Source organism: Osmia bicornis, chromosome 12, assembly GCF_907164935.1.
Source record: "Osmia bicornis bicornis chromosome 12, iOsmBic2.1, whole genome shotgun sequence".
NCBI lineage: Eukaryota > Metazoa > Arthropoda > Insecta > Hymenoptera > Megachilidae > Osmia > Osmia bicornis.
The window spans coordinates 4,250,462-4,266,807 of NC_060227.1; the positions used below are offsets into that span (position 1 = coordinate 4,250,462).

The following is a 16,346-nucleotide window of genomic DNA, read 5'->3' on the forward strand; positions in this document are numbered from 1 at the left end:
GACAATCGACAGTTTAATGGGAAGCCGTAAACTCGAACTTCGCGAAAAGAAAATAGAATAAAAGGTAGTTTACGATTTAGCTCGTTTCGACGGGACACGCGTTGTAGCTTTCGGCAAACAGCGACTGTAAGTCTTGTAAAATATATAGGTTCGCGTAAAACATTAGATTACATGCGTATTATTGTGCTACACTAAGTACAACGTCGAGCGAAGTAGGCTTTTCCAAAGGGAAAATGACGATAAAGGGGAAGCAAGAATTATAATATATTTTCAATATATTTAAACTTGTCATTTTCAAATAAAATAAAATATTTTTATTTCCAATTGCTTTAGCTTAAAATATATCCAGCTGTACTTTTTATCAAGCATACATAAATTTCTCTTATCAATTTTGAACTCGTGAAATCTTGCAGATCAAGACGAAGTTTCTTGCCTTTTCTTCCTTCTGAAGAAAAATAAAGGATTCTTTCTTGGTCTTATAGCTGGAAAGTTTGCCGGTTTAATAAAGACAGGCAGTGGTTAACCGGGGTTGAAATTGGGCAAACGACACGTTTTTGAGAGTCTCTCTTTCGAGATTAAATATTTTCGGCGTGTAATGAAAGACAAGCTTCTTCGTTGCTCCTTGTAATATTAAAAAATATCCGTAACGATGCTCGGTGAAGATGAAGAAAAATCTCGTAGGGTTCTTTCATCCCTTGGAATTTCTCGTTTCTCTTTTTCTTTCCATTGCAAGAGTGGCGGTGATAAAAGTCTCTTCTCGCATCTACAGATGGCATACGTCGTTTCCCTGGCGCTTGAATTTGATGAACGATATGCAAAATGTTATCTGTGATGTTTAAAGAAGTTTTCAGTGAAACGAAAGGGAATAAACAAGCTTTCGAATACTGAATTATAATTCTTGTATAATTTTGATATTGTAAAATCCTAAAATTAGAATCAGAATAGTCTCAATTTCCCGATATGAAAAAACACTGAACGAATTTAGAATGAAATTGTATTTGTCGTGGATTAATTGGAGCGCGAGTGACTAATTACAAACTTCTTGCGTGCGATTACAGATTTTCGAGCAGACAAATCGGCTTGCATGGACCTTGATTAGCTGGCCTTAATGCGAGGACTGCAGGCATTCAGCGCGCCGACAGAGGGTGAGTTTATTATTTATTGATCGTTCAACATTTTCTACTCACGTATAAATATAATATTACCGAGGAATTCAACTCGGCCGGGTATTTGAGAAAGGACATCTAAACAGCAAAGTTCGAGTAACACAATTTCATAAACGCATCGTCTTCGAATAGAAAACAATTAATTTTTAAACTATTTATCTTAAATGAAATAACAACGAATGAAAAATTAAACGAATTGAATTCAATGAAGATATATCTTCTTAATGAATCAATCGATAGAAGTTTCACTTGATTCTACTGAAAACAGAAAGAACCGGGTCTGTTGGTCGAAAGTAATCGTAAGTTCGATTTGTTTTCGAACGGGTATGTATCGGGTCGAAACGATCGATTCGAATCCCCTAGTGACGTTGCAATCTTCCTCGTGATACTTTCTCGGGTTAACGCTTTCGTTCCAGACGGTAATTGTGCGAAATCGCATGAGAAATTACGGGAATCGTGTGTTCGACGGTTGAATGTTGCATCGATCAGGGAATTCAGTGATAGTGGTCAATAATTTCAACGGCCTCCGGCGGCAGTGACTGGCATAGTAGATAAGGGGCCGGGTGTAGTCAGAAACGTTACACTTAAAATTATACTTTGTTCCATTTCTCAGATTAAATCTTCTTTAATTATTATCTTTTTAGTTATTTTATGATCAACTATAATTCTTAATAATTTTCAATTATCTATTGATTAGGATATATCAAATATTTCCATGAAAATTTTCAATTTAAAGTTTGAAAATTTTGAAAATTCTTTAATTTCTAGCTGAATTTGAAATAGTTGGAAATTTCTTAATTTGTTCCTGATTTTTTCTCGGTATTCAGAATGTCGAACGTCGAAAGAGGACGTTACACTTAAAATTATACTTTGATCCATTTCTCAGATTAAATCTTCTTTAATTATTATCTTTTTAGTTATTTTATAATCAACTATAATTCTTAATAATTTTGAATTATCTATCGATAGGATATATAAAATATTTCCATGAAAATTTTCAATTTAAAGTTTGAAAATTTTGAAAATTCTTTAATTTCTAGCTGAATTTGAAAAAGTTGGAAATTTCTTAATTTGTTCCTGATTTTTTCTCGGTATTCAGAATGTCGAACGTCGAAAGAGGAGTAACGAAAATTGGGTCATTATTGTCGTCAGTGGAAGTCATTGGCCGATGTTTGGCAATGCTTGTCGCGAAATTTGCGCCGATGAAAACGTAACATTTAGACCGTGGCTCGTATCCAGGCCAATCACGCCTCGCAGACGAATTAGCCAGTTTCAAGAACAACCTCTCTTGTTTGTCTCCCTTTTTTCTTCGTCTTCTGCTTCGTTCCCTACCGTGATGAATTCCCGAAAGACAGCTCGGAAGGAGCAATGCCAGCCAGACTGCACTTTGCAACGAAATATTCGTTGGCAGAGTGCACCGTCGAATTGGAACGAGTCGACGGCTGATAATGACCCCCGTGACTTGGTTCTTTTCACCTTCGTTCTTGTCTCTAGAATATTTTTTAATACTTGTACAATTATTGAGTGTCGGAGAAACTTTATTCATCGACACGATAGATATTATGGATTGTGGATATTGGACCATCTGAAATGTTTTTCATTTCAATATTTTCGTTTGTTCTGTAATTTTATTTCACTTATTTTCATTTCCCTTGATTCAGTGCTTACAATCTCTCATATTTTCTGGGATAATAACTCGAGTGCTTCCTTCGACCAATCATTATACTGTATTTGAAAATATTAATCGACATTCTATTTTAATAATACCAGTAAAATATCAGAACTCTATAAATTAGTAATCCGATCCATTGTAAGCGTTTAAGAAAAATAATATCATAAATTTAAGTTTGCTCTCTGAATAAATTTTTTAGTTAAAAACGAGTAAAAAAAAATATTTAAACTAATTAACTGTCCATTTGGATCAGAAACGCCTACGATGACAGTGTTTTAATTAAAATTCCATCCGACCTATCAGCATGAACTCGATAAAAAATAAAGGAAGTTTTTTTATCCAGGATATCGAGATTTTTCCACCGACGCATAATTTTAAAACACCCACGAGATGTTTCTGCCTTTTAATCCGTTAGCAGCTTCGTTTAACCTTAAAGTAACAAAGAAACTCGTCGAAGTTTATTTGTTGCTTCAAGGTTGCAGTTGTTTTCTCTCGAAACCCTGCAGAATCTTGTCGAATCGCGGTGCTGCAGGTACCATGCGGCACGAAAGCTAAGGGAAACAAGGGAACGGTAATAATGTCAACGTTATTATGGCCGTTCGAAATTGCACAGTGACACGGTATTAAATTTTTTAGAAGAGAAAGAAAACTTTGGTAGCGGGACGGAAGCGCAAGACGGAAAGTTTCGAGTGTCGGTGAATAAAAGGTTCCCCTCGTTTCTCACGTAAATTTCTTGTTTCTCTCTTCGCTGAAAATCTTTAGAGTTTCCTGTTCGCGAGAAAAATAAAAGGAGAGAGAAACTCGAAGGACTAGAAAAAGAAAATTACAGCGTTACCGTCGCTTAATACAGATCTCGATGAAATTTTCTTTTATTCCTACTTTGGAATACACGTTTTTCTTTTAATGTCTTTAACGGTTTACGTTCTTGGTACTTTATATTTGTTCGGTAATGAAATTTTTCTATTTGAAAACAGGAATTGTGAATTCAAAATAAAATGTCAAGTTTCCCGGCGCAAAATTTGTTTCTTGAATTTCTTCAAAAATTTTATAATGATCTCAGATTTATTCTCAGAATTTTAATATATGTTTTCTACCCTGAAGCATGAATATTTGGTAATATTATTTTTAAATTTCCAAGAGAAAATTCTTTATAGTATTTTAAACAAAATATTATTTGAATTGACTAGATCTCAAAATGATGACCTAATTAACGTTTCTTTGCACTCCTCGTAACATGTTCCGCTATCATTTGAAGAAAAACAGGAACTGAACGGAGTTGAAAACACCATAGAAATTACACTAATAATCTGAAGTGTTAAATGAAAAACTTAAGTGCTCGTATACTTAAGTAAACCCTTACTGAACACGTTTCTTTCCACTCGTTAATTATCTCGCTTCATCCTACAATGCTCCTATTACTCTAATTATTCTTCCGACACCTAATTGCCACTTCACCGGCTGTCGCGTTTAACGTTACGAAATTAAACACGTTGACGAAGCGGAAGGGCTGAGAAATTTGATCAAAGAGTTGAAAGGAAACGCGTGGGATAAAGTGAGTTTGTATATATTTGTGTGCGGGGAGGAGAAAGGAAAAAAAAAGAAAGCACCGTTGAAATCGTGGGCGGATGCGAAAGATGCAAAGGCAGGGAAAGCGAGGGTGCATGAAAGCCGGAAAATCCACGGGTCGTATCGATAGGTCATCGAGCACCTGTGGCAAATGTCCTGCGAAATAATGTTCCATGTATCGGTCGTTTGATTTTCAATACACGCGTACAAAACGATACGCCTCGTTGCTTGAAAACAAAGTTCAAAGTTCAAACGCGACAGCTCGAAGCGAGAAAGAAATTCAATACAATAATTGAAACTTTCCTGTTGTATTGAAGTTAAAAACGAGAAAGTAAAGAGTAGAAAGTTTCGATTAACTCGTTGTCCTAGGATTTTTCTTTAACTATCGCTGTGTCAATCCCTTAGAGCTTTGAATTATCAGAATGGTTGTGTTTCAAATCAAGATTATCAAATTAAAATCTGCATTTTAAAACATTCTTATATTAAAATATTTTTAAATTTGCAATTTAATGTTGTAAGTATAAAGTTTCAAATGAACGGGTGTTTAAGGGAAGTCCCAAAAATATTGGAAATAAAATACGTTTCCCTGTAAGGAGAAAATAAGATCATTCTCACGAGTTAATACCGATAGAAGGAAAATGTCGGAAAATTTGAAACAGGGTGTTCCGGTCTCCTTAGATAATCGTGAACTGCTAGTAGTAGTGACACTGTGTAGTCCGGCGTGTAGTATAAGCATAAAAATCTGAGCGAGGAAATAAAGTTTCACGAGAACGGTCGGTACACAGGATGAACAGTGCAACACTTCTTTTTTTCCTCAACACATTGCACGATGGGGATAAAGCGTAGAAGAACTTTACTATTCCCAGGAGAAAGTATTTCCGTCGGGCTGGACGAATTATGCGCCAGCAGGAAATTCATCGACGACCCTTGCTGCTTCTTCCAAATCATTTACACCTATTTTCTTTTGCCACTTTCCAAAGATGCACTGGGAAATAATTTCGAAGAGTATGTGGGATTTCTCCTTCTTAAACCTTTAATGAAAATTTGGAAAATTTCTTAATTTTATCATTTTTTTAAAATGTAGTTCAGTCGATTTTGCTGAATCTTTCAGAATGCTTTGTAATCATCTCCCTCTTCTTTTTTCACACGTCTGTTTCGCCTTTTGCTATTTCACGAACTTTCAAATGTAACGATATTTCAACGCGCCGGATTCATTTCTCGAATGAAGAGGAAAAACAAAGCTACCGTTTCGTTTTATCATCCCTGGGGTTAATGCTACCCCCTTTCCTCCCTTCCTTTTTCTTTCTTTCTTGCTGTTTTTTTTTTGTTATCGGTTCATCCTTTATTCCAATCACAGGCAGCCGCACACGCGTCCCAGTTCTTTTCTCTGCTATTCAATGTTCCTTCGATTCGAGCGAAATGTTTCAGAAGCAATTTTTCTCTGATGCACGAAATCACGGTTCGTTTGAAGCATCACGGAACGTGTAATCAGGCATCCAACGTTCGTGCCTAATTAATACTTGTTTCCCAGCTACCGGCTAATGATGTAGCTCGCACGTTTCAGGATTTAAGGCTGAATTTTCCACCCCTATCTCACGTCTGTTTCCAATTTTTCTACTCGGTTTTCACTAGTTCTCTAATTCATAGGTGTATGCTTCTTTCTATTACAAGAAAGAAAGATATATTTTTGAAAAAAGAAAATGGATAATCGTTTGAGTAGATTTGTCGTAAGGGTTGATTTTGAAGTAAATATTAGTGAAATTTTGTACTAGATGGTTTCATTACACAACAAGTAGAATATTCTTTTATTAATATCGTAATAATATCGACAGAGAAAGTTGTAAAATTGTTAAGTAACTTCCCAAGCGAGCAATTAGATTAAAGTAGCGCGGTCAGGAAAATTTCACTTCGAAATCACTTGCGTAATGAAACTTTGCACAATTATTAAGATATTAATTTACTTTTTAAGCCGCTTTACTTCCCATACTTTTTTGTAACTGCAACAAGATGGAATGAAATTTCCTGACAGCTTAACGTTCCCAACAGTTAATCTTCTACTTTCTATTATTCTTTTCTGTAAATTATTCTGCGGTGGGCCTGGCTGATCTTTCTTAGAAATTTGGAAATTCTGAAATTGTAAAGTTTACAAATTGTGAAATTTTGAATTTGTGGAATCCACATTTGGGGGGGGAGGCTAGGTCACCCCTAGTCCCTACTCACCTCAATGGTATCGGGATAAAATAATTAATTATTCTAATTATAATCAGAATAACCCCAGTTCACTATTGGGGTTATTTAATTAAAGGACTAAATTGATTCACAATGAGTGTAAGCGAAAATTCTTTCCAAAGCTTCGAGTCTTCGAGTTCAGTTCGGAAAACAGAAAACGCGTTCAAGGCTGAAAGCACGCGGGGGTTGATACAAAGTGAACGGAGAAGGTCGTTCGTACGACGTGAGCCGGGTACTTGCTACAGTTTCCCCCACGACACGAAATATCCAGAACAGAAAAGCCCAGCCAGTGTAAATGTTAAAAGTTGCGCGTGAATTTGCATAAGACCACGGAACTTCGGTTTTGCGGTTGAATGTCTCTCAGCGCATCTCGGAAATAGGACGAGGGTGGAAACGAACGGGGATGGAGAACCTTGGAACCTGATTTTCGTCTTACACTTTTTTTTTTTCAATTCCATTTCTCTTCTATTGCATTGTTAGATAATTTATACTTTCATATTTCAGTTTAAAAAATATGATTTTTAAACTATGACCACTGGAAGGTAATTTTCACGGTTATACAGATATTTTATTTATAATTGTAATTAGTATACGAATACAAAAGAGAAATTGGGAAACGATTCTTCTGTTCAATAAAGATACATCGTTGCCGTCGAAAAGCCTACAAATTTATTTAGCTTTATCGAGTTGAAAAATGGCGCAAGGCAGGACGAACGGACAGATTCGCCTCGATTCCATACGTGAGGCGAAAACAAAGAGAAAGAAAATAGAAAAAAAGAATACATTGAATGGAAGAAGGGAGAGGGATGAAAGGGAAAGAGGGGATGCAAGCGAGAGCGCGAATTTTCTTTCTGTGCGCCCTGAGGGAACGAGTTATCGTGGCCTGGAACAATGGCCATTGTAACGAATATTATCGCGACAAGCACCACTCATTTCGGCTTAACGTTCCGCATTCATCAAACCCGGAAAACGAGCGAACGCGGAACTGCGAAATCGATCTATTTTTCTTTGTTACCACCCTTTCTTTCTCTCTCTCGTACACGCCCAGCCACCCCCTAAAACTCTCTGTTCTTGCTTTACGTGGCTTGGAACAGCTGGTTAAATGAACCCAAGATCTCTTTGCTCTCGGCTGCAGACGATCTTTTTCTCTCTTTTTACACGCCGAGCGTGTTTGTGCATGCTTGGAAAAAATTCTGACCCGTTCCCTGTATTTTCTTTTCGAAAATTGTTTGTTTCGATAATCGTGTCGATCGATACCGATTAGAGAACGTTTATCGCTAATCAGGCGTTGGGAATTTAATTAATTAGATTGCTGCATTTCAAGTGCTGAATGTAAAAAAAAAAAAAACTGATATCACTTAGGGGGTGAAAGTATCCCCTTAAAAAAATTGAACTTCATATTTTTTTTACAAATATCTGAACATGGGATAAAAGGAATCTTTTAAATTTCTAAAGCAACCATTGAATCACATTTTCTGGAATTTTTCTGGCAGAGTTACTTTTTTCCTGGAGCTTTCTTGACTCTGGTAAAAACCATTACGAAAACCATCAGTTTTATACACTGACAGTGTCCGAGTGCGCAATTCATTTAATTGTCCGATGCTCCAGTGGCTGTGCAGTATCAACCGTTCGCGGAAATTGAATTTAGATCCTGGTAATGCGCGATGCAATTGTTATAATTGAATTCCCATGTAAACTTTTAAACGGCCAGCGAGATGAGAAACGCGAATGACCGAACATCCGTGCAGTTTAAGGAACAGGAAATTTATGTATAAAATATAACCGTTTATATAGAGATTGAATTATACTTCAAAGGCTTTTTATCCGATCAATCAGCGTCAAATTCGAATATTTGAATGAAAATATGAAAATTAATGTGTAATGAGGGAACAGGAAGAAACTTTTCTCTTCTAAAAAAAAGAAATTGATAAAATTTAATGAGGAAGAATAGAAAAAATTGTCGTTTATACAAAAGTGAAAACTTTAGAAGATTATGAAGTTTTTGGTGGGTCTAATATAATCTTTCATATTTAACCCCATGAATTTTAAGAGGAAGTGCAGATTAAACTCGTCTTGAAATTTCGTCGCCAAATGTAACCATAACCATCAGTGTGAAAAACGTGCTAGTACCTACTTACTTCTTTTCACCAGCAGCTCGAATGAACAAGAACGAAGGAGTTTCACTGGTCATTATCGTAAAAAGCTTTCCCGGTTCTCTTCTATTCTAATTACCTTAGCACTTAATTGTACCGCAAACATAGTGTGTTAGCGACAATCAGTGGACTCTTTTCTAGAATCATTTTCACATACGAGTAGAATCTTAGTGAAACGAAGAAACATGCTTTCTGAAAGCAACGAAAGAATTTCTTATCTTACTTGAAATTTCCAGCTGAAGTTGTTAATGTCAGAAAAGTATAACTTTTTAAAAATTCTATTAGTCGTAGTACTTTGAATTAATTTAGAAGATTTCAAGATTTAAAAAAAAATTTTGAAAGTACGTTTCATCAAGGCTTTCATAATTTAAATATACAATTTTATTTGATGGATAATAACGAAATGTACGTTTTCCATTCCGTTGGATAAATGCGTCTTCGTTAAGGATTCCCTTGATCCTATTAAAATGCAGATTTCTTCTAAATCGAAAGGAAAGCCTGACACCCGACGCTCTAGAAGTTCTTTCCTTCGAAAGTTTTGTTCGAAACAACGATTAACGTGACGCTGATGCGATAAAAAAGATGAGTTGAAAGAGTTTGCTTCCATAAATGTCCTTTAAAGTAACAGACGTGCATCCTCTATCGCGTTGTACCAGGAGAATTATTAAAAATGAAACTTATAAACTAGTTTTCGAATGATAAACGGTATAATTGTAAATTTTTGTTTACAAATTTGGCAAAAATGATGTGTAACAGAAAAGGAAACGAAGAACATTTGCAAATGAGAAAGCTTGAATTATAATCCCGATATAACCCAAAGGCAGTGCTACCTCTAATTAGACTGTCAAGCGCATTCCTTCGATTTCGGTGGCCTTTGTTCCCCTTATCTGACTCAAGACGACCCATTTTCCAGCAACTTGACAATTTACAATCTCTTCGACTAACGACCGTCTTGCGACACAACCTTGCACCCTGTTCTCTATCATTGACATTTTTAAAAGTCAAAGTTTAAGTAATGATTGAAAAATATCCTGTCGTACTGGGTAATTAATCATTTTATATTAGAAGAATGTTTCTCGTTTATGTTGTTAAAAATGATTTTATATGGAAATATTAGTTTGTAGCTCTGCACGGTTATGTTTGTTTCGAATCCAGCGAGATGAAACAGGATTTGTTCACAGCACATATTCATTTTCAATGTATCAAAAAACGTAATCTGCAATGTTTTTACAGTGTAAATCGATAGAAATTTTTCTCGTGTTGATTTTATCAGCGTTACAAATTTAGTTTCGTTAAATAAAAGAAAATACAACGAGAGGGTAACGCATACAGATGTTGACGGACCATGGAGAAAGCCACAATTATTCTAATTTAATTCTCTACTTCATATTATTTTCATTTTCTAAATTATACACTGTCCTTTTAAAAATTATTTTTCCAATAAATGAAACTCTTTTGTTTAAAAATTATTGGATCCTGATTCACCCAAGCTTCTCTGTTAATTAATAAAATATAATTATCTTTCGTAGTCTGAATACCTTTTGTTCCGAATAGAATTATAGTTTATTATATTATATTTTCTACTTTTTTGAAGAAAAAAGTAACACGTAACTCATTTAGAATATTTGAACGTTTTAATAACCACCACAGTGTTAATTAAATTTCAAGCGATGCCCATGGAACTGAAACTCGTATTCAAAAACTTGCCATCTCTTTGTGGGGTTGAAAAAGCTGCTTGAAATTTTTACCTATCTCTAACTGTCGTTACATTTAATCCGCTAGAAATAAGGAGGTATGAATTTCAAGGCTCTACTCAAAGTCGAATGCATGAAAGAACGAAGGAAAGAGTGACGGTACTCAAAGAACTTTGAAGCCGTCGTCTCGTCGAATGATGGGTCTTTGCTCGACGGATCATCGCTAGAGGTTCGTGTTTGCTGCTCTTTCAGGAAAGATCAAAGATATTTCGCGCGGAAATAGCCTGATGTTAATTTGAAATCGTCGTCTGAAAACTATCCTCTATTCAAAAGCACACCCTGTATATTTGAATTTTTTTTGGTGTAAAAAATAAAAGAGAACCCCTTTCTCTTTCTATTTTTCGGAGGCTAACTGACTTTACCTCGGATCACTCGACGTGTTTGTTTTTTCTACGAACTTTCTCGTGTGCCTGCATTCTGTCGAGGTTCTTTGCATTTTTAACTTCAGAATTTTAGGGAATTAGTATTCTCCCTTCTTCCTCATTTCTTTTTTTATTTTGGAGGGTGACTTGCAGAGATCCCTCGAACTGGCTGTCTTTTTCTATGAATTTTGTAAGCTTCTTGTAATTTTACTTCGGAATTTTGAAAAATTAGTCTTTCTCATTATTCGGTCTTTCCTGGATTCGTACTCTTCAGTTACTTATAATATAATATTTAATAATTACAAATTATATTATTTTCTTTTTAAATCACTTTTAATATTAATTGCGATAAAATGATAAAAAGCTACAGAAATTCAATGAATTTCAATAAGATTAAGACCAAACCGGACGTGTAATCTTACGCAGTCTAGTCGGAATATCAGAATTAACAAAAAGAGTGATCGTCGTGTTCGCAAAGAAATTCGTTGGCAAATAGCGTGGGGTAGTGGATGCTCTCAAAGGAAAATTGCATCCCCTGTTTGCACGGTTGCAAACACCGAGGTACTTCGTTTATTCGTGCATTCAGAGTTGCGCCGCGGCGAAACCATTTTCAGGATTAAACGTAAGCGATACCCGGCTCCGTTAATGCAATTAACAAACGTACGACTACGAAACTGCCGTTAAGATGGTTTAGATTAATTTATTAGCCTTCGAAGCTTTTCGCGAACGCGAAAGTAAAATCCGTGCAAAGAACGTTTCTATTCCAATTACATTCAGGAATTTTTTTCATTTCTCGCATAAAATGTAATACGGCGAACGGAATGATATTCTCTTAATCTTATTTTTATACGTGGATTTGCGAGAAGAGTAAAAAATTCTCTGTTCTTTAAAAACGTCCTAGCGAAATTGTGAACTCACGACGCGCGAAAACTTTTTAGCAACGTGCAGAAAACGTTAGGAAGTTGTTATCAAATTAAGTGCCATTTATAGCATGGTGCTGGGCACGAAAATTCTAACTTTCAGAACGCGAATAGCTAGTTTTCCGACTCCGTTGTCGTACTAAATTATCCCTTTTTCTCCTGTTCATATTTTTCTTTCTTTTTTTTATAGAAATTTTCCTTTGCGCTGAAACATTGTTAACCAATTCTCGAATTAATTACATTTCATATTATTATCGACAAGAGGAAGGAATTATTTATCAAACTCATATTTAACTTCCAACAAATTTGCATATTTGAATAATTTGACTATTTCGAAAATATGAAGTTTCAAGGGTTCTTCATAAAAATGTAAAGAAATAGGCATCATTTATAAGCATCTTGAACGAGATATTACCCTCTATACTTTCCCGAGATACAAAGCCGTGTTTATTCCCGTGTTCGCAGTAGCAAGTCTCCTTTATCTCCACCCTAAAGGTCCCTCTTTCCTTCGTTTGTAGTACCCCGTCCATGCTTGTTTCGTGTATATTTTCCATTTTCCTTGGAAAAGGAGCGACGCAGCGCGTCGGGGAGATTTAACATCGACAGAGATTAAAAGCATGGAAATAAACGCGGAGTGGCGTCGTACCCGCGTGCCCATGGAAAGCACAATTTTCCTTTGACGGTGTACTTTCCCGACGCTGGCGCCCCACCGTTTATGAAAACGAACCTTGACGACCGTCTCGAACGCTAATTTCCACGCTCCTCTCCGTCCCTGGTAATTTTTATTGAATTTTCACGGGTAACGAGCTTCAATAACATAGCGATTGTAAGGGAACCTGTAACAGAACCGCGATTATATGGACCGCTTGAGCAAACTTGCAATGTTAATGTGCTAATTAGCATAGAGAAGATAATTATTCCAATTATGGTGTAGGATAATAGGGTTTCATGAATGTGCAGTTTGAACAATTTCGAGATATTTATCAAGTTTGTAAATTTTTGATTTTTATTTTATAAATGACACGTGTTTCGAAATTTTCTATTTTCTTAATTATTTCTATAATTATATGGAATTTTAACGCGTTTATATAACTTTTCGAATACGAAATATGGAATTAATGAGACAGGTTTGTTAGATAACATTCTTGTGTTCGGTTATTCTAAACCGTCTGAATCTGTTTGGGTGACGCGATGATGGTTCGGTTAATCTAACTTTGTGGATAATTTGCATATTGAACATACATGTCGTTTACTTTATTTTAGTTCTTATTATTTACCCCAGTTTCGAAAATAAGTTGCTGGTATTCAATTACAGTTTCAAACCTAATAGTAATGTCATCTGATTCTATCTCTTTTTTATTCATCTTCTTAATTAACAATTGATAAATATCCTCTTAACACTTAATGATACCAGGCAGGAGATAAAGAGAAAATATGACCCAAGAAAAATGTATTTAAACCGGTGAATTTCATTCTAACGAGCAGAAAGCTTCACTTCATTATCTGATGTACAAAGAGAAAAACAGGAGATAGATTTATGCTCGATTAGCAACGAAATTTTAATTACTTTCGCGCTATAAATTAATGTCCGTTAAAGAGCAGAGTGGAGGAGACGTTCATTTCCGTCGGATGGAGGGATTATTTTACGTTTACCTTCCGATTTTACATCTACGCGTTCATCTCAAAGGAATATTCTTACCTGTTAATTAATTTTCACTCGACTACGTGAATTTCACGGAAAAATGTACGATCCTACTCCGTCGAGAGAATTAAAGTGTCCTGCTAAAAGCCGACACTTTTTCAAGATAAATCACCATTTTATCTTAATAATTCTCAAAAAAAGAAATCATCCCGAATTATTTTCAATTATTCGCTTTTCGTTGAGATCAACGATTCCATGTGCGACAATTTGATACACATTCCTACGATACGTCCTTCGTTATCGTTAAAAATCCTTTGAATAAATGATAGAAAAAGCAGAACTCTTGGGCGGTGCAGTTTGAGTGGGTGCATGCGTGTTCATCTAGGATGCAGCTGGTGCAAATTGCCCGTTCTATTATTCAGGGGGACGTAAAAGCGCTGTAAAGTTCGACGCGTGGTTAACCGCGCGTGCAGCGAGGGTCAACTCGGTCAGTAATGCCTGAAAACCACGATAAAACCGTTCGTTTCGTCGATTTCTCCGCATTTTACCCGCGGAATCAGTTGCTTTCTTTTTTCACGATTCAACAAACCTGAACGTTGAAAAATCGCGAAAATTTCACACGGTTCCGGTTCCTTTAATTAATACCGTCACGAGTAGATTAACAGAAATGATTAGAACTACTGCGTCCCTTCGGCAATTAAGGATCAAGGATAATCTTAAGAACGTGCAAGTTTAGGGGATCAAAGTGGCATGCAAACTATCGAAGGGAACCACTTCGGCAACTCTGTCATCTTCCAATGGTGCTCTCTACTTTGTGCACAGTCCGCCGAACTTTACGACGCTTTCACCGAAGTATGAATAATATAACAAGGTGGAATGAGGGGACATAGCACCGGTAATTACGCTGATATTAACAACCCGTTCATTCATACACGGCGAGTCTATGGATGCACTTGAATTAACAGCAACATGATTTTAACGATTTTTCATTATTTCATTAGATCATTATTTGTTGCATTCGTAATGGTGTTAAATACAAAAATCAGCAACGCAATGAGTTCCAAGTGACAAATTAAAAATTATCAAATAAATGATAGAAACTATTTTATAAATTAATTTTAAATCATTATTTGTTGCATTCGTAATGGTGTTAAATACAAAAATCAACAACGCAACGAGTTCCAAATAACAAATTAAAAATGATCAAATAAATGATAGAAACTGGTTTATAAATTAATTTTAAGCGCCACGAGACGAAGTTTTCACTGAAGTACCAAAAACCGGGATTTTCTATTTACTTTGAAATATAATTTCTGGGTAATTACACGAATACCAGCGATTAGACATTTGGTGGAAGGACACGTGAACTTTTGACCTGACCCACCGGCAAAAGGGCAGTTTAGCAGAGTAGCCTGGCTTTAACAATATTCATAAATTCATAAATGTGCTCTTTCGGACTTGTCCGGCCAATGAATTTGCCGGGGTACACGGGGTCCTCAACGATGTCCAGGATTTTGTTCTCTTTACCGACGATGAATATTTACTCGTTTTCTCTCGCTGGAGATGCTCGTATCTTCTCGGGGAGAAATTTTTTTGTCGCTTCGCAAAAAGTAATTAAAATTCAGTAGAGATGCAAATAAACGATGTATGTAAGTGGCGGGTGTAGTTGGGTAACGCGTACGTTTTCACTTAAATATTCATTAGTGTTGCTTTGAGATTCGCGTCTGTTTTTTTTTTTTACAATGAGTGACCCGCGATTAATTGCTCTTTTTTTTACAGTTTCCTTTTCTTTTGAGGTAGATGAAATTACTTTGCGAGGGGATCACACGAATTCCCACATTTTCCTCGTAATTGATTCTCGTCGAATGTTTTCGTGCACTTCAAAGTTTTATTCAATTCTGATTTATAAGCGTTATTTGATATGTTGTCACGAATGATAATTGATAGTTTCGGAATGTATCGTTTGTTCGATTGAAAGAATAGAGAGCTTAGTTCGATAAATTGGAAAATATTACTGATATTCGCATAGCAGAAGGAAACTATAGAGACCAGTGGTCAATGCTAAGCCGTTTCGAGTAGATACGGAAAGCGAACAATACAGGAATTCCCGCGGGCAAGTCGTGCCCGTTAGTAGTTAATCGAATATCGACTAGGTCGAACAAGTGGAATCTCAGGTGATTATCGACGAGTCTCTATCGATAAGAGTCCTCTCGCTTCCTCAGTATATTCGTTTCCTACTTTATTTCCAATTTCGTTTCATCCCTTTGCACGTAATCGAGCAATTCAACTTTTCAATTTCGTACCGTTTAACGTTCCAACTTTTCGACACTTGTGTTTATTAAATTACAAGGTATTTAATTTTTCACACGTTATTTAATTACTCTCGGAATGAATCTTGAAAAATTACTGTTCTTTTATTTAAAGAATTCTAGCTATTTAAATATCTCATCAAATTTTTAATCCTTGAATGGCGGACCATAGAGAGAGTCCCAGGCTCCGATGTTCAAACATTAATATTCTTAATATAAAAAGTGATATTGTAGTGAAATTTATACTAATACCATTTCGCTTAACATATGTTAAAGATTTCTGTCGAAATATCTTGATTTGTGTGGTATAACTGTTGAGATTCAGTAGTTCAGGCGTAGCATTGGTCGGACAGGCAACCTGTGTGTCTGACATATTCCTGGCATTACTACTTACGGTAGAAATAGATTGCGTTAGAAAGTGGCTCTGAAAGAATCTATCCTTCCTTTAAACTATAAAAATATTTAACAATTAAATTATATATCATTTTGAAAAATACTGATTGTGCATTAATATTGAAAAATGAAACATCGTGTGATTTCTGTTTAGCAAAATTTTTCTATTATTAATAAACA

The 16,346-nt window shown here is 35.7% G+C and overlaps 1 protein-coding gene across 4 annotated transcripts in view; it reads left to right on the forward strand.

The window, feature by feature from the left end:
• LOC114871348 (heparan sulfate glucosamine 3-O-sulfotransferase 5) overlaps window positions 1–16,346 on the forward strand; it is a 75,632-nt gene that overhangs the window by 37,319 nt on the left and 21,967 nt on the right. For all 4 annotated transcript variants that reach the window (XM_046288116.1, XM_029177127.2, XM_046288117.1 and 1 more), the window contains exon 3: window positions 1,059–1,145. The gene's annotated coding sequence lies outside the window, so the exon portion shown is untranslated. The remainder of the gene's footprint in view (window positions 1–1,058; window positions 1,146–16,346) is intronic.